Here is a 19698-nt window from a genome sequence, read left to right on the forward strand (position 1 = left end):
GTAAAGCAGAAACTAACACACCATTGTAAAACAGTTATACTCCAATAAAGATGTTTAAAAAAAAAAAGAGAGAGAAACTCACAAAAGCATACACTGGAGTCGCTTCTTGGAGGGCATCAGTCAACAACTCATGTTTCATGTTCTTTCACACACGAACACACCCGAACTACACATGGGGACAAAGCAGATGAATCATAATAGCTAACACTTACGTAGTTGATGCCAAGCGTTTACCATGAATTGTGTCATTTAGGCCTCCTGCTCACCTCATGAAGTAGCTATTATTATCACTGTCACTCCCATTTTATAGACGGAGAAACTGAGACTTATTTAGAAAGTTAAGTAACTTTCTCAACACTCTCCAACCACAGTGGCATTTCAATTCAGACGCTGACACCAGAGCTCACGTTCTCAGTCACGTTGCTGTATCACCCGTACTTCTACTACTCTTCAACTAGATATTTCTTCCACCCTTCACAGGACCTAGCAAGGAGCCTTCACATAGGAATGCTCCATAGATGTTTGCTGATAATGATAAAGAATGAGGCCAGTGCCGGAGGGACTAGGTAAAGGCTTCCAGACCATTCATCATTGAGAGAAGATGGGTGCCAGTCTCACAGAAAGTGAACAGGATCATACTACTTAGGGTTTCCCTGGTGGCGCAGTGGTTGAGAGTCCGCCTGCCGATGCAGGGGACACGGGTTCGTGCCCCGGTCCGGGAAGATCCCACGTGCCCCGGAGCAGCTGGGCCCGTGAGCCGTGGCCGCTGAGCCTGCGCGTCCGGAGCCTGTGCTCCGCGGCGGGAGGGGCCACAGCAGTGAGAGGCCCGCATAGCACAATAAAAAAAAAAAAAAAAGAACTCCAAATATATGTTGACTAACCCTCTACAGTAAGATGTGATTCTGGCGCTAAGAGCATAAAAAGAAAACTAACGCAGTTTTCCAGAGTTTAGTTCTCCCTTTTGGAAAAGTTTCTGTGACACATCTGGAAGTGATTTTCTAACACACTAGTTCCAATGAGTCATCTACAATATTAAGCAATGATTCCATAGGGTGAAGCCTGATCATATCTTTCCATTAGGCAGCATCCACTGAGGTCAGTGAAAGGCAATGGCTGACCCAGACTTGGACAATCTCACCCTCCACAGCCCCATTTTACATTGTCAAGAACATGGGTTTGAAGAGGTACCGGAATGCAATCTATCGCCCAGCACTAACACAAGACTTGTTCTAATACACTTAGTTTCCTTTCACTGGATCCAAAGGCTGCTTGAGGGGGAAGTAACCCTAAGTAAAGCTGGAAGAAGGAACGCTATGGAGCCATGTATAAACACGGGGCAGTCAGAAACGCAGGGGGTCAAGGTGGGCTCCCTGGGCAAAAGAATAAGACAACCCATGGTATATCGAATTCAACTAGAGCGCAAGACTCTTAATGCCGCCAGCAAGAATTTCCCAAGGAATCTTCTAGAAAGGACTCTCAAATCCACCCCCTTGCCCTTTCAGCCACATTCTAATATAGTGGCTCCAACCATCAACTTTTAACCCATATCATATTGGTTTCTTAACATTTAAAACCTCTAGTATCCGTGTTTAGAAGTATAATTTAAGTCCATTTCTCAGTGTCTTCTGATACTTGGGATTTCTTTCAGGTTACAACAGGTTACAATGAAGGAATGAGTCATGTTCTTTCAGAGACTAAGGAGCCACTTACAAAGGCTATTTTAAATCTTTCAGGTGACACGGGTATTATTTAGTTCCCAGGAAACAGTCATTGACTAAATGGTTTCCTCAGGGCTGAAGGAGTTAATGCAACTTCCTAGAGCAATTCTTCTCTCCCGGGCACCAAAATGATCTGATTTTAAATGGCACAGGAATTGAATAAGCTTAAAACATTAAATCCTACCTTACAAAAGACATAAATTAGCAGGTGGCCATTTGCATTACAAAAGGATTCTTTGCTTTGCCAAAGGGTTCCAATCAAAGTTATTCAAAAATCAGATTCCCCTAATGTATGCTGAATGGGCGTCATTGAGCAAACACAGCTGTACCAAAGGCTGAATTTAATTACAGGTACCTCTTCACCATGACTTCAGTGGTTCTTATACCCATTTCATTGCCTCCTAGGTCGTACACTGAGGAGTTGACCTTACAATTTCTGACTCGCAATTCCCCCACTCTAACAATAAAATCGCTTTGCTTTTTACCTAACACTCTTCACCCAAAGTCTTCAAAGTATTCAATCCACATTTGTTAGTCTTCATAATTATGCCAAACAAGTCGGCAAGAAAGCTGGTAACGCCACCTTCCAAACTACCAGGGATGGGGGAAAAAAAATTAGCACCATTAACAGGCAAAACAAGTAAAGGTCCACATAAGCACAAAAGAACTACGTTTAAGTTTATTTTTTTCCAAACATGAAATATTTCAGGCATAGCATTTTTTAAAAATAGACTGTAATTTTTCAATCAGTTTTAGGTTCACAGCCAAATTCAAAGTACAGAGAGGGCTTCCCTGGTGGCGCAGTGGTTAAGAACCCACCTGCCAATACAGGGGACATAGGTTCAAGCCCTGGTCCAGGAAGATCCCACATGCTGCAGAGCAACTAAGCCTGTGTGCCACAACTACTGAGGCTGCGCTCTAGAGCCCATCAGCCATAACTACTGAAGCCCGCATGCCTAGAGCCCGTGCTCCACAACAAGAGAAGCCACCGCAGTGAGAGGAGACCTCGCACCGCAACGAAGAGTAGCCCCCGCTCACCACAACTAGAGAAAGCCCGCCTGCAGCAACGAAGACCCAATACAGCCAAAAATAAATTAATTAATTAATTTTTTTAAAAAAAGAAAGTACAGAGTTCAGTTCCCATGTACTCCCGCCCACGTGCACAGCACAGCCTCCCCCATATCAACATCCCCCACCACAGTGATACATTTGTTACAAGCGATGAACCATCACTGACCGTCTCAATCACCCGAAGTCCAGAGCTTACACTAGGGTTCACTCTTGGTGTGGTACCTTCTATGGATTTGGACAAATATATAATAACACGTATCTCCCATCAGAGTATCATACAGAATAGTTTCACTGCTTTAAAATTCCTCTGTGCTCGCCCTATTCATGCCTCCCTCTCTGCTGCTTTTTAAGTTACGAAGAGAAAATATTCAAAACTCAGTTTAAATACAACAGATCAATTTTCATATATCAGTTTTATATTATGATCAGAGTGGGTGCTGGAGAGAAAACGGAGGAAGAAATGTGGTGGGGAAAAGACAAGACAGAAGGACAAAGGCAACGAAAAAGAAATGAACTCAAGAATGTACATGCTGACAGGGAAAAAAAAAGGGCACACAGTACAGAGGGGAAAAGAGACCCTGCTTACCAAGCTCTGCAGCATAATCGAATTATCTGAAATGTCAGAGGCAAGACCTTCCATTTCATCCATAATTCTCCCATCCATTTGTTTTAAATCCACAAAAAAAATCTAAGATTATTTTTAAATAAAAGAACGAAGATACAGCAATTTCGAACTCAGGAAAATGGCAACCAGAAATCCTTGCAATATCAATGCGTATCACCTATTAATTAGCTATGCTTGAAATTTAAGTCCCTCTTGTGATTGATCATATTAATGGCAGCAAAGGATGACTACAGTATCGACAACGTAAGACACAGGTCACATGCAAGAAAGATGAGACCAATTTTAATTTACATTTCAGAAAATTCAGGGTAGGCATTTCCACCTCTCAAAAACCGTGAAGGTAATATGAAACATTACATAGATGTAGACATACAGGCACATATACTGAGTGTGAGTGTATATACATACACATAAACCCTTTGAAACTTCACTTTACAGAGAACCCATTATGATCAAAATTGGAGGAATACTTAAGCAGATAGGAATGAAAAGCAAATGGGAATTGAAGTCTCTAATTTCTAGGCCATCCTAATTTTATTGATTCAAGACACAGAGAATGTGAGACGTGCAAAGCAACGGGCAAGGAGCTGCAGGATTATAGGAGAAACTACTTTAATAATGACAGCACCAGACTAATTACTATATAGATACTATATGTCACATACATATGCATTTATATATATCAGAGAACTATAGCAAGCCTGAAGAGTAAGTGTGGAGCTTTTCCTGAATTCTACTTTTTCGGATTACAGAAATAATACATTTCAAAAACAGAAAATGTAAAGCAAGAATAAAATTTACTCATAATCCCACCACCCAGAGACACGCACTGTTAATATTCTGCATACTCACATATATTATAAACACAGGCATTCCCTCTGAGAATGTGTTCTTTGAATATAACAATAATACTAACAGCTAACATTTATTCAGCACTTCCTATGTTCCAGGCATTATTCTAAGTGTATTACTGTATTATTTTACTCAATCCTTACATCAACCTTGTGAAGTCGGTACTATCTATCGTCATCTCCATTTTACAGATGGGAAAACTGAGGCAGAGAGTGGTTAAGTAACTCAAGTCACATATATCACATAAGCATTATTTTACAAAAATACGATCATACTTTGCATGGTGTTTCATAACCTAAACTTTTTCCCATGTCAATAATTAATACAGATGGCATTTTAATGACTGCATGGTTTTCTGGTGTATGGATGAACATTTTACCCAATCCCTTACTTTTGAACATTCAGGTTGTTTAAGCTTGGGGAGGGGAGCGGTCGTTGTGTTGCTATTATAAACAACTTGGCAAGGCCCACTGAGGTTGATATTAGCTCCAATTTACAAATGAGCAACAAAGGAGGTTCCACAAAGTTAAACAGCCTGTCCAAGGTAACAGAGAGGGTCAGTGGAATCACCGGGCCTTTCTGGCACTGTGATGCCTATGCATTAGCTCCTTCTACTCCCCTGCCCACTCCTTAAGGCATTTACATGCTAATGGACGGGAGAAGTTGTCAACCATAGTTATGAGGCAGAATGAAATCAATCCTCTGTAAAACTGGAGAACTGGACTGGTAGGCTGAAAAAATGCCCGCCCCCCCAAGATATGTCCCCATCCTAATCCCTGGAACCTGCAAATGGTACCTTATGGCAAAAGGGTCTTTAACATGTGATCGAGTTCATAAGGGTCTCAAGATGAAGAGATCATACTGGGTTATCGAGGTGGGCCCTAAGCACCATCACATATGTCCTCATAAGAAGAAAGCAGAGGGAGATTTGACACCACCAAATAGCGGGCCATGCGACTCACAGACTAGAGTGATGCAGCCACAAGCCAGGGAATGCTGGCAGCGACCAGAGCTGGGAGAGGCGAGGCAAGGAACGGAACTTGCCCGAAATTCTCCAGAGGGAATGTGGCCCACTGATACTGATTTTGGACTTCCGGCCTCCAGAACTATACAAGAATCAATTCGTGGTTTTTAAGCCACCGAGTTGGTGGTCATTTTTTATGACAGTCACAGGAAAGCAATACAAGTAGCAGGAGGCTATGAGCCTATAGAAGGAGCAACTTGCTCTAAATGGGGGGGGGGGGTCGGTGAGGGATGGCCATTTGACCTAAGCCCTGCAGGACAGATAGGGTTCCCTTTGGCAGGGAAAGGGCTGGAAGGGCATTCTAGGAAGAGGAGTCAGCATGTGCGAAGGCATGGAGATGGGAAAGTTTAGACCGTGTATGGGGAGCAGTAATGGTCCAGCACAGCTAGAGTACAGGTGACAGGAAGGAGTGTGGTGGGAGAAGAGAATTCAAAAATGGGATGGGCCTTCCTGGTGGACAGGAAGGAACAGGAAGGCCTGCTAGGAAATTTGGGGGCTCATTTCCAGTAATGTGGAGCCAGTGCAGATAGAATTGGTATTTTTATGGGTTTGGGGATTTTGTGATTTTCCCTCATCCTTTCCCTCAGAGGCAGCAGAAAGGTGGGTCAGTTTCTAGCCATTTCAAGACAATAACTGCTTTGCTTACTGTCAAGATGGTCCACTCGGATATGTCATACCCCTGGGGACATGTGGATCGTAACTAAATGATTTCTCCAGGGTTGGGCAAGAACCGTGACAGTGAGGTAGACCTATTCCATTCCACCTGGTGTCAACTGGAAGGACAACACTCGTGCCCCCCAGGAGACACTCTGAAATGTCCCTGGTTGCTCTGAAACGTGCACGGCCTCTGCCAACTCATCACCCCAAGAAAGCAAAATCCTCCATTAAATTGAGCCGCAGGAACTTTGCTTGTCTCTCATGAGGAAGGTTTCACTTTTGAAAGGTCTACTAAACCAAAGGCCACTCTTTCCCAATAAAACCCAGCAAACACACGCGCGCGCACACACACACACACACACACACACACACACACAAAGTGACGTATACTGGGCTCTGGAGTGGTAATTACATCATTTCTTAAACTCTTCATTCTTACTCCATACTTCCGCAGACAGAATCTCCGCTTCTTTTAGTTGGAACTAAATACAAAGCCAGGACGTTTTAGGGGACAACCTTGCCAGATGTGTAGCTCCACAACATCCCCTTAGCATCCAGGCCATTGGATTTCCAGAAAAGGCACCCAGCCATCACTAGCTCAGGCCTTTGGAATTTTCCATCTTGTCTAAAGAAGAGGTTAAAAACAATGAACACAGTGGTGGCCCTGTCCCCCAGAGAACACTTTATGACCAAACACGGAGGAGAGAGGGAAGGAAGAGGTGAGAAAAAGATGAGAAGGGGTGAGTGAGAGTGCCCACAGTAGAAGGAAGTTTCCAGAGCACAGGGCTGGTGACACTGGAGCCAAATATGCAGCAGCTTTTCCTGGAAGGTCACAGTGCAGAGAGGTGAGGGCCACCAGAAACAGCAGTTGAGGAAGATCAGAATTAGGGGAGAACAGTCAGGGGTAGGTGGAAAGAGAAAGAAAGAAATTTGGTAGGGAGAGCACGAAGTCAGCTAAAGGAATCCTGCCCCGGTGGGCGCCACGCTCAGAGCAAGTCTCAAGGCCTCGGAAGGGCACAGCCTCCACAGCCCCCATTCCTGTCTAGCAGGGTTTGCTGCCTTGAGAAATACGGATCTGGAATAGGTGTGAACTGTTGCCCTCCTTCTGCGGAAGATGGAGGAAGTGAGGGCCAGCCAACCCTTGACTCCCAAAAGAAATCTGGCCTCTACAGGTTTCCGGTGGTCACAAGACTTAAACCCCCAAGTCGGAGAACTGGGTTCCAACTAACACATACGGTGGAGAACTACACAGAAGTGTCCTCCACATTCCTTAACTAATTAATTTGGGGTCTTGAATTATGCAAGTTGACAGGGTGCACTGCCACCACCATCCCACACAAAACTGTTCCATTTGCCTAGCACAATTTCTACAGGGGTGGGTTTCTTCCTGTCTGAATCTAAAACTATACTGCTACCCTCATTAAATGTTGTTAATATTTTCATCTCTGGTCTCTTGGTCTATTATAATGAAGGGGAAAAAAATCCCTTCCTTCCATCTCAACTTATTTTTATCCTTTAGTTTCCTCAGATTAAGTCCTTGTCTTCCCTTCCCCCACCCCACCCCCATCCTTGCCCTAAGTAGATCCAATGTATTAAAAAGAAATCAGTAGAAATAGATTCTCTGCTTCAAGCAACAGTTCTAAAAGCATTTCCCTTGGGATTTTAGCATGACCCGAAGGCAAGTATTTCTCTTTTCCTTCAGCTATCTCCCATAGCTCAGCACGCCTCTCCCCTCCCCCCCACCTCCCTCCCTCCCTCCCTCCCTCCCTCTCTCTCTCTCTCTCTCTCTCTCTCTCTCTCTCAAAGACATTTGCTTTCTAGTTTCTTCTGGTATATACCACACTCCCAGATGTTCCAGAGTCCTGAGGCATCAACTGTCACGAAGGTCATTGATCCAATGCCTACTATCCCTAAGCCATGAAGTTCAGATGAGGGCCAGTGAAAAAGGAAAAACCTCAAACCAGAACGGAGTAACTCAGTAAAATAATCTGAAATAAACTGTAACAAAATAAGCCAGGCTGAAGGGCAAGAGCCTGTAACATAAAGAAAATGAACATCAGTTTCTAAAGAAGATTTAAATAGGATTACAGTTAATACCTTTTCACATCCTAGAGATGAGCAGTATCTAAATACATTAGAAAAAATTTTAAGATAATTCCACTGCAAACATATGAATTTTTAAATTGAGTTGGCTTAGAAGGAGAATTGGGACTATTTTCCTATTGAGGAGAAAAGAGAGGAAGGCTGGAACAGGAGAAAGTGGAGATGATTAATGTATATTTTGTCGGTACAGATTTTTAAACAAAATCTGGGGGTTTCCCAACCTTTTACAAACTGTTTTCAGTACATTTCAGCCAGTTATCCAAGGGTCTGGACAAAAGATACGCCCGGCCTCAGAGAAATACAGCCATGGCCAATTAGAAGTGATGTAAAAATAGAAAATGCAATCCACATCGATGATAGAGTGCTTCTTCAGGGCAGCAGGCTCTGTGCCATCAGCTTATCATGGATATTGTCACGGCCAGCGTGAGGAGGGCTGGTGCAAATGTGATCAGCCAGCAAGCTTTTGTGGCGTGTGTCTCTAAGATGGCAGTGACTGGACTTGGTGAATGAGACAGGAAGTTTCAATTTCTCTCTCAATTGAAATCATCATGAAGACAGAAGGAATCAGAGAGCTTTTCCAGTCCTTCTCTCTGCTTCTTGAATCATGTGTTTTAGAAACCCATTTCTGGGAAAGGGTCTGCCAATTACCTAGAAAATGCAGGAGGGCCATGCCCAGTCTAACCTGACCTTCAGGATGGGTGAAGTGTCTCTCACACAGGACACATGAGAGGTGTCTTGGGGCTTGTCAGCCAAACAGTTCTCCTCTCTGATGTGAAACCATCCTTTTCTCTTTTCAGTACACACACCCACCCCCTTACCTCTTTACTCTGTAGCTGAGGGTGGAAAATTCCATAGGCCTGAACTGGCTAAGTGCCTGCCAAGTGTCTGGCCAGCTTGTATCTTGAAACACCTCAAGTCTGAAAGCAGTGCCCACTTACAAGAACTCCAGACTGAGGGACTTTTGTGTGGGAAAAATTTTTTTTAATCATGAAGAATTTAAGAAAACATCCAAATTGAAATTGCAGACTGCAAACCTATATTGCTTTCTTTCAGCCAAAATTCTCAGAAGGGTTTGTGCTTTCTCATTCTTATTCTGTGAAGACTTTTGCACCTGGCTCACAGTTTGCCAGTCTATCAGACCCGTGTTCCTCCTCTACCACAAGGGCAGTATCCATGCTGGAAACCCATGTGACCCTAGAATTCCAGCATTCCTCAACTTCCAGCAATGGTTTCCCAAAGCTGTCCACTTCTTAATCCCTGGAATTTGTGACTACGTTATATTACATAGCAAAGGGATTCTGCAGATGTAATCAAGTTAAGGGGAGATTATCCTAACTAATTATCCTGGTGGGTCCAAGGTAATCAATCATAAGAGTCCTTCTAAGGGAGGGAGGGAGGGAGGGAGGAAGGCAGAAGCGTGAGAATCAGAGAAGGAGCTGTGATGACAGAAGCAGTATCCGTATGATACGATGTGAGAAAGACTTGACCAGACATTGCTGGCTTGAAGATGGAGGAAGGGGCCACAAGCCAAGGAATGCGGGTAGCCTCTGGAAGCTGTAAAATGCACGGTAACAGATTCTCCCCCTAGAGCTTCTGGGAGGGAGTGAGGACTTTCAGAGACACCTTGGCGTTGGCCCACTTAAAACCGTTTCAGACTTCCAACCTCCAGAACTGTGAGTTTAGTAAATCTGTGTTGTTTTGAGACACTAAGTTTGCAGCAATGTGTTATAGTGGCCATAGGAAACTAACAGGCCGTGCATCTAGCGCAACTCTCAGCGGGGTCACTGCTGAACTCCTCATCTCAAGTACTCTGCCTTTTCTGAGTTCTCTAAGCAGACACCCAGTGTGCCAAGCTCAAGCTACTGTGCAGTCATGGTGAGTGTAGGACAGTCCTCCTCAGGACCAGCAACAAGACGAGAACTCTCCTAGAGGAGCTGGGCAATTGGCCGGCAAACCAAGGCAGAGGGTTAGCTGTGGGGTAGGGGGTCAAGACAAGGACACAGTGACTGGGACAGTGACACGAGGGGACAAGGAATAAGAGAAAACCCAGTGACCGGAAATGGATTTTACAGACCGGGCAGAACCAGTAGCCTAGGGGACTTAAGGCCCAGATCCGGAGCTCTGAATACCAGTCTTCTGATGTCCCCTGCTTAGGCCCTGACTAGTCTCTGGGCCTGGGGCGGTGCCGGGCTGGCAGGGGACATCCGAGTCCACGCAGAGGGAGCAGGGGGAGGGAGCTGGGCCTCTATCGCAGAACTGAGGCGACAAAGCCCTATGGAATTCTCCTCCGGCTCTCCCGGTGAGAATTTTTTTTTTTTAACATCTTTATTGGAGCGTAACTGTTTTACAATAGTGTGTTAGTTTCTCCTTTACAACAAAGTGAATCAGTTATACATATGTTCCCATGTCTCTTCCCTCTTGCGTCACCCGGTGAGAATCCTGCCAGACTCCGTTTCACTTTGTTTGGAAGGCGAAGACAGAGGCAGAGCTCCTCTGTAAGCAGTCAGGAAGGTCACCAGCAGTGGAAGAGCGATTCTCCCTTGGGGTCAGGTTAGCAGGGAGAACCTTCTTTGCTCCACAAGCAATAGAGCATGATCTAAACACTCTTCTGGCCAGAAGGAGAGCTGCGGGCGCCTATGAGCTTTCAAATAACCATTCTGTTCAATTTTCACAACAGTTGACTGAGAGCGCTCCCGGATTTAAGTGCTTCCTTGGTGGTAAGTTAGGCAACTTAGAAGGTGGTATTCCCTCCTTCCGGTCTCTGGGAAACCATTTAATGGATTGAAGCCTTCGGAACTTGTTAACCTATGAAAATAAACTGGTTTTGCCAACCACACTGTTCCACTCCTGCCATGAACATTGACAACAGGTCCTGTAAGACATAAAGCTGGCAGTTTCTCAAGTGGGAAAGCTACACGGCTAATACAAAAGGCATGGAGAGAAATATATATGTTGTTATTTTTGGACAGCACTAACCTGCTTGAAAAAAATCCTAAAAACAGTTCCCTGAAAATGATCCCAGGTACCTTGGCAGAGCCAGTCTTGTGGAGATTTTTTTTTCCCCCATATAGCTAGTCAAATAGCAAAAAAAAAGGAAGAACGGCCAATTGCAAACAGTTCTCAAAATCCTTAGGCTGACTTTGGCAAGGAAAATTCTATACTGATCTTGCCCACATTTCTCAATAACAACCCTACCCTTCTTTTTTTTTTTTTTTTTCCCTGTCCTCACCTCCTACTTTCCCACTACAGAGACCTAAGCTTGTTCAGAAATAAACAGTTTCCCAATAGGAGGAGATCATCACCAAAACCACACAAAGAGAGCTTCCTCCACCCGTTCTACTGTGGACTCTGGCCCGGGAGCTAGTGCTTCTTTACCTGATTATGCCAAAGAAATGGAGACACCCGGAGTTCATTACCTGTTCTGTCATTTAGCAAACTTGGGTGGCCTACAGCCTGCCTCACTTGAAACCATGCCTCTGTTTCCCCACTGAAGGGAGACAGACAGGTGATGACAATGCAATATGCGTTTCACAGTGACCTGGAAGAACTTGTGAGGTCAGAGGCATAACGGCATTTTTAACTCATCGTAAGATCGGGGCTATAAAAATACAAGGTCTTGTCCTTGTCCAACCACCATTTCGTGCAAAGGCATTCCCCCAGCCTCCTGACACACTTTGCTGAAGCACTTCAAGTAAAGATGTTCTGTCTCAGAGGCTTAGAAGAACATTTGACTTCTTAGTTAAATCTCACCCAGTCAAATCTTTTGTAGTCACTACGGAAAGCAACAGGAGGGGAAAGCTGAAGTATCAGAATACCTTCAAACATTTCTCTGCAGCTTGAAACATATACAGTCCAACATAAGCTGTCGAGAAAGGCCAGAATACAACTTCCTGTCAACGATAAACTCGATGAGCAATAAAAATAAGGTGGTAAAGAATGGCAGGAAATCATTAATAGCAAATTTTGGCGTGATTGGGCGACGCTGTGCGTAGATAGTAGGTCAACCTCATGTTCCTGGAACAGTTGGCATATTTTCCACGGTACTGACTTCGCTGGAAACCTGCAAGCACTATTCCGAATTGGACTCATCCTGCTACCACAAAACCAGGATAGCTGGACAGAAAAGTATATTAATTTCTTAGAAGACCTGTAAGCTTAAAATGTTCCCACTAAAATACACATTTCCAAAATACATCTTTAAAAAGGCACTTGAATGTCAACGGTCATTTGATTGTTCTTAAAGTAAGGATTAATGAGTAAAAGGCATGTCAATAAAGTTTTGAGAGGGAAAGGAAAGAGCGTTCAAGTTCTATTCTTCCATACAGAGCCCAATGCGCCTCTATCCATGCTTTTGGAGACACCGCGCTGAACAGACTGTCGTAAGTTCCTCAGATCAGAGGACCTCCTCCCGGGCACAGGATGGGGTGTTCCTCCCCACTAGACATCTAGTCTGCCCACCCACTCATCTGACTAGTCTGAAGGCAAGAATTGCCAAAGACCCAGAGCCCTAGCTCACATCCACTGGGCTCTTCGATACGATCCAGTCCACCTGGGAATGGTTCCTCCCCGGGACCTCATGGGCAGCCAACTTATTCTGCCAAGAAGGGTATGATTCTTGGCGCAGCCATGTATGTGGCTCACCCTTTGGGGCATGATCTGGAGCAGGGAAATAAAAAAGCAAGGGTACCTGCTTCCCTTCTACCCGTCTACTTTTGTCTTTTGTCGGTTGATGTGTCACACATACACAAAAGACTTCTGCACACCATCAAGCCCGGGAATAAGCATGCGAGCCAACAGTTGTCCAGTGCCTTCCACGTGCCAAGCCCGGGTCCCCAGTGCTTTTTGCATGCAACTCGTCGAAGCCTTTCTGCAAACCTACGAGAGGGTTATCGAGGCACAGAAGGTGAAATAACTGGCCCAAGGTCACCCAGTTAGTAAGCAGCTGAGCTGGACTTTGAACCCGGGCATTGAGCTTCCAGAGACCAGTGTACTCTACTAAGCGCGGAGTCACAGGCAACGGAGCTAAATGAGACTGTTCCTTTGCCCCAGTTCCTGCTCTGGGAGCCTCCAGGGTGCGGCCCTGCAAGAATCGGAAAGGCCTCTGGCTCTGGGTTGATATAAGCGACAGGTCAATGTTACCCTGCACTCCTGACAAAAGCTAAAGGAAACTAAGATATCTAAAGCCCAAACAGATGTATCATAAAACTACCATTAGGATTTACAGAAAAGGGGAAACAGCTCTCACGCTTTCTCCCACCTCTGGTTTCTGGCCTTCCCTCTGTGTTTAAAAAAAAAAAAAAAAAAAAAAAAAGGAAGAAAACAAACAAAAAAACTAATAATTTTTCAACATGCCTACTGATCATTTTATGTCTCAGAAGAAGGCAAAACCAGGGAGGTGAATGACTCCTCTGAACGGAATTCCCGCAAACAAGCCTGGGGGGGCGGGGCAGCCCCCCCGAGGTGGAGCTCTGGGGGTCTGGAAAGGCAGCAAGCGCTCCAGCAGCCCACAGAGGTAAGGTCAAGGAATGTCAAGGAGGAGTTACACATGTACACTGTATGTGAATTTCTCAGAGTGTCAGGCGCCGCCATTTACTTTCCCCACTCCCATCAAAAAAAACAAAAAAAAACAAAAAAGGCCTCTGCAGCCCGGTAAATGAGGGAAATGCCAAAGGCCTCATTTAACATTGTTGAACCCAGAAAGGACCAACGTCGTGAGAAACGTTAAGGGCCACAAAAAAGACCATGAGGGGGTGGGGGCCGGGCAGAAAGGATGTAACTAACTGAAGACAGAAGCAGCACCAATCACTAGCCTCCTGCCGCTTCTATATCTTCTCTATTTCACACTCATTTGCATACATCCCATCTCCCTTCCAGGCTTGTGAGTCCCTCAAGGGCAGGAAACACGCTAGCCAGCCTCTTCAGGCACCTGGGGAAGGAGGCTGGTCAGGCTGAAACCCTGGGACGGGAAGCTGCCCAGGGTGTGACCTAACTTCCCATGAAGCCTGCCTGGGGAGGCCGTTCCTCCCCCACCCCACCCCGCCCCGCCCTGCCTCCCACTTCCCTAACGACCCCCAAAGGTGCAAACCTCTACGATCAGCTCATCTCCCCCCGCCTGCCCCGCTGCTCAGCCCTGGCTCTTCCTCCCCTTCCTGATCCCATTTGGAACACTTTCTTCTCTGCCCTCAAGAACCCTAGGTCTTTTGCCAAAACACAACACTAGAGGCTCAGCCTTTCCCCGGAATGTTCTCTCCACCGCCTTAACTGTAACTTGGCTTTGCCCTGACGACCCTCTCTAGAAGAGGCCGCTCATTTGCTTCTCCCTTCCCCTCTTGGGGAACACACTGACCCTCCTGGTCGCCTGGGCTGACAAACCTCAGTCATCTTGACTCCACCTCCCCCCCCCCCCCCCGCCTCTCTTCCTCCCACTTCTTCCTTCCCCCCTCTACTCCCCCTTCAAGGATCACGAAATCCTGCTGATTTTATCACTTCTCCTACTTCTTCTTCCCCCGTATCTCCATTGTCACTGCCTCAGCTAAGCCACTGTTGTCCCTCTCCAGAACTATATAGCTATATTTTACCCAGTTACCTGGTCTCCAGGCACCCAACACCCGGTCCATCCTGTATATTGTTTCCATGTATTTCCCGCTGTGAGAGGCACCAGGGATAGACAGGAACACACAGCCCCTGCCTTCTTGGCTCATGTGCAGAATGGGTATGAAATATTGCCCCCTTCTTCACTGTAATCTGTGATAGACCCTTCTAGAATACTTTTTTTTTTTTACTAGATCTCTCCTTAACTTTTATGAATCACTTACACATCAGACGCTTTCCAAATATTACCTTCTTTGACCCCCACGAGAAGAACTCCACAAGGTCAATACAACTCTGTATTATCCCCATTTCACAGAAGAGGAAAACAAGATCTCGTTACTTGCTTCGGTTCACAATGCGAGCCGGTGGCAGAGGGCAGAGTCAAGCCCAGGTCTGACTCTTGAGCCTGGGCTCTGGCTCCCACATTTTAAGGAGGACACTGAAACCTTGCAAAAGAGCCCAAACAAGATGATCGTGATGGTGAAGCATCTTGAAACCAAGTCACATGAGGAAGGAAGGAAAGAAATGAAGCCTCTTTGGCTTTGGGAAGAGTGCATTTTAAAATGCCATGGTGGCTGTCTCCAAATATTTGAAGGGTTGCCATGTGAAAGAGGAAGCAAACATATTCTGTGCGGCTCCAAATGGCAGAGCTAGGCCTAGCCTAGTGGTGGAACTTACAGAGAACAAATTTCAGCGCAAGAGCCGTTTCTAACCCAGCCCTCTAATGGGAGGAGAGCGTTTAAGGAGAAGCTAGGCATCGTTTGTCAGGGCTGGTACAGGGGACATTCCTGCCTTGAATAGGCAAGTGGTCTAGATCTGCGTTTCTGTGCACATGAAAGTCACCTTGGGTTGTTTTTAAAAATACAGATGCCTGGCCCCAGCCCAGACTTATCGAAACAGAATCTTAGGGGCAGAGACCGTTAGTGTGAGAATTACAAACCAGGAAATAAGTCTGTAAAAAGCTTCACTCAAATCCTCAAAAGAAGAAACACAAATGGCTAATCAACGTATGCCAACCTGGTCAACTTCAAGGCTAATCAAAGGAATGCAAATTAGAACGGTGATATGCCGTTTACTGCCTACCAGATTGCAAAGGTTAAAAAATATCAATTACCGGTGGTGGCATGGGAGGGGACAAAAGGAACACTCACACTTTCTGGTGACAGAAGGGCAAATGTCAATAACTTTCTGCAGAGCGATTTAACAGCAGGTTTAAAGGAACTGTTAATGCTAAAAATGTGTCTAATGTTTGAGCAAAGCAATTCCAATGCTAGAAATTTATCCTAGAGGGACAATCTAGCATGTCTGAAAATGCCTGCTCAAAGATGTTCATTCAAATTCATGTTTACACCAGAGCTGTCCTGAAGAACTTGCTGCAGTGATGGAAATGTTGTCTCTGGGCTGTCCTACGCGAGCCAGCCGCTAGGCACACGTGGCTCGTGAGCACTTGAACCATGGCAAGGGCAATTTAGGAGCTGATTTTTAAATTTTTAAAATTAATTTTAATTTTTTAATTAATTCAAACGTAAATGTAAATAGCCACAGGTGCCTAGTAGCTACTGTACTGGAGAGCTCATGTTTATACCTCCTCAAAATTAGAACCTCTCAAGACATCAAACAATAAAGGATGATTAACCTATGGTCCACCCACAGTGGAACTTTTGGCAGTCGTTAAACATGATTATGTAGATTTGTATCACTGACGTGAAGACATGTTCATAAGATATGGGTAAGTGAAATAATTATTTACAAGTCTGTATGATAAATTTGTTTAACATGCTCGGCTTGGAAAACAAATTTTATTCAGTACTATTTGGTGCTTCAAAGAGGGTTGGGCAAGGAGGCCTTTCCGGCTTCACAGCAACCTCTGCACTGCGCTGGCTGACAGATCCTTCCTTCTCCAAACCTGGAGGAGCCAACGGGAGCAGGAAGACTGTTTCATGCTTACTCGCCCACTCTCTGGGTCAGTGCACGCAGAGCCCAGCTAAGTCTCTGAACTGCAGACTCGTGGGCAAAGCCCGTTGCAACTGGCTTTATTCTACCGTGTAAGTTGTTTGGTCCTCAGTTAAGTACTTTCCACAAATTCCCCTGGGAAGAGGGAGAAGGGGAGCTGATTCATCTTCAGGCCTTCCCTAAACCTAAGGAACACTCCTTGCAGAGGTGGTAGTGTTGGGGGCGGGGGGGGGGGGGGGGTCAACAGCTGCAGACCCTGTTAGGCCATTCTCAGCTCTTGGAGAGCTTTTCTCCACTGGCTTTGTTATATGCCATCTGGCCAGGCGCCAGCCAGGGGACCACGCATGCATTGCCCTGCCTCAAGGGGCTACAACCGGTAATAGCTAGCAACTCTTTCCTGATCCTTTGGCGCACAAGGAATTGAGGGTAAATTCAGCAGCAGCAAGCCAACAGTATTTAAACACCTACTAGGTGACCTTCCCAGGCTGACACAAGGACTCCTCCCAAGGGCAGCCAGAATACAACAGATTTATCAAATGCCTTTGTTCCCCCAGAGGCACAAAGAGCTACATCCTGAATTATAACAAAAACAGCGTTGAAACTCTGCATTTGAAAATGTGTATATATGTAAACACTTCTCAGTTAATCACAGACACTCTCAGGTTATAATATTCCTCCCCAAGTCTCTCTTGAGAAATCTCTGCCTGTGGTTAATTCTGTAATTATCTCTTTGCCTGGGTTAAAACTGTCTTTCATTAAAGAAAAAAAAAAATGCAGCAACAAAACGGTCTCTCTTTCTCTGTCTGCTTCATTATATAGTTAATAGATTTGAGGAAGTACTGATAACTGAATGAAGGTTTGAATACACAACTACATGCTATATATAGCCCAGGCCTTCTGAATTTTTCAAACAGTGAACAAAACTGAATGATGTTAGCAACATGCCAAAAAGGGTATAATTGTTAAAAAAAAAAAAAAAGAAAAAGAAAAAAAAAAGAAACCACCTAAACAGGAAATTCTGTATATTTGTTCAGCTTGGTGGGTTTTCCAAGTTCTAGTGAAAGATACACCACAGGAAGGCTTGCTCTGCGGCAGGAATGACTCCATATTGAAATCTAATGAAAACGCGACTCCATATTGAAGCCCTAACTTGAATGTTGTGGGTTTACCGCAGCAAGTGTAAATCCTACCTCAGCTGTCCCTAATAAACATTTTGGGTCTTAAATCAGAAAAGAATCAGACGTTAGGATGGCAGCTGCAATGTGGTCCACTAGCTCTCCAGCCACCCATGGCTTTGCTAACTTTGGTTAACGAGCTCTTGGTGTCAGAAAAGCAGGGGCCAAGAAAGAGAGCCCACTCCATTTAAGACTCTTTCCTTATCTCTTAATTGACTGAACTGCTTCAAAAAATAGCATTCACTGAGGTGCTATGAATAAGCTAAAACTGATTTATGTACATAATCTGGATGTCCTCTTGACAAACACATACACACAGGTCCAACCCAGGTTGGAACTAATGGAAACAAATGAAGAGAGTCATCCACACTCACTCATAATTTTAGGGCATCTAGGATTGTGCCTTGCACGTTGTAGGGGCTCAACAGATATAGATTTAGATTCCTAGAATCGGTTCTCCCCGCCTCCCAAAATCTCAGTGTGGACCACATACCAGAGTAGTAAATAAATATCATTCCTGTGCCTTGCCTGGTAAAAAAATCTGTGGCCTTGGTCCCAAGTAAGCTAGGTTGGCTGTATCTCTCAGAAGAGTCTCCTCCTCCCACTAACAGTTTTTTGTGCCAAAGAGTCAGTGGTTACGAAGGCACCTGTGTTACCCCAAATTCTTTTTCAAACCCCAAACCCTGGACAAGAATGCTACTGTCAACTTTACGGTGCTGAGGGTGGCAGGTCAAATGCTGGTCAAATCCCAGTGGAGGTTTGCTGAGTCCCATTTATTCTCTTGAGACCATCTGTCCAATTCACAGGCTCCCTTCACACGATGTGGTAGAGGGCCAGCCACCCCTGCTTAAGCGAGGTTTTCTTTCTTCCTGAATTTAGGAAAGCGTTTCCTGTGCTAGAGAGACTGAATCACTTGTTAACAATCACCCGAGATGAGAGCCCTGGTATAAATTCCCTACCCACAGCTTGCCTTCCTCTCTTAACTGGCTGTGATGATAATCGAGGTTCCAATCTGACCGCAACAGGACCTCATTCTAAAATCAGTGAGACACACAATAAGCCAAGTCCATTAAAACAACATTAAAGGTCTGGGTTTTTAGCTCTGCTAAACAGCAGGATTAAACTTCCAAGGGTCCAGCTACGATAGAGAGATTTCTTTAAAGTCATTTGGCTTTGCACAGTTGTAGCTATTAGGGATCAGATCTTTATCTCAAAGGTACATATTTTACCTTTGATCCTCCTCCAGAACTCCCACTAATGTCAACTTTCTCCACTGTTGGGATCAGGCCCCTGGCCTCCCTTTAATGTTGGTTTTATCGCAGATTCTACAAGATCAACAGAAAAATTACAAGGAAAAGCTGTGAAGTTCCCTTCCGATGATAAGTTGTTTTAACAAAAAGAGCTCACTCTTAATGGTGAAATTTAAACACAGCAGACGACACTCGCTGTAAGGTAGAGAGCATGGAGAGACAAAAACGAACAAACAAAAATACCAAAGCAACAAAACAAATGCTAATTAACCAGTCTGATTGCTGATTTAGGTTTTGACTACTGGGTCCAGGAAATTGGCAAACGAGTGTCTTGAAAACAGGAGAAGGGGTAAGTGCCCGTTAGTACCCGTCCGCTGCGCTCCAGAGTCAGACAATCCGAATGAGGCTCAGGGTGCGATGGAAAGGCTCCCAGGAGGTCAGCGCGCTTTCCAATGCCCATCCCCCAGCCGTGAGCGGTGGGGCTCTGAGCCCAGGTCCTCCATCGCTGGACTGGCGCACACCATCTTCCCCCAAAACCCCATGGCCCCATCTCCTTGCCTCTGGAGCGCTCTCGGGTCTCAAGGGACACCTTCGCCCTGCGGCTGCAGACCCCGCGCCCACACGCCCCGGAAACCCGTTGTCTCCAATCCCCTCCCTCCGCGGCTGCAGCGGCTGCAGC

General features: G+C 45.3%; 1 protein-coding gene across 5 annotated transcripts in view; it reads right to left on the reverse strand.

The window, feature by feature from the left end:
* Nucleotides 1–19698, reverse strand: part of DOCK11 (dedicator of cytokinesis 11) — a 184316-nt gene that overhangs the window by 163795 nt on the left and 823 nt on the right. The window lies entirely within an intron of this gene.

Source organism: Kogia breviceps, chromosome X (assembly GCF_026419965.1).
Source record: "Kogia breviceps isolate mKogBre1 chromosome X, mKogBre1 haplotype 1, whole genome shotgun sequence".
In the NCBI taxonomy this organism is placed as follows: Eukaryota; Metazoa; Chordata; class Mammalia; order Artiodactyla; family Physeteridae; genus Kogia; species Kogia breviceps.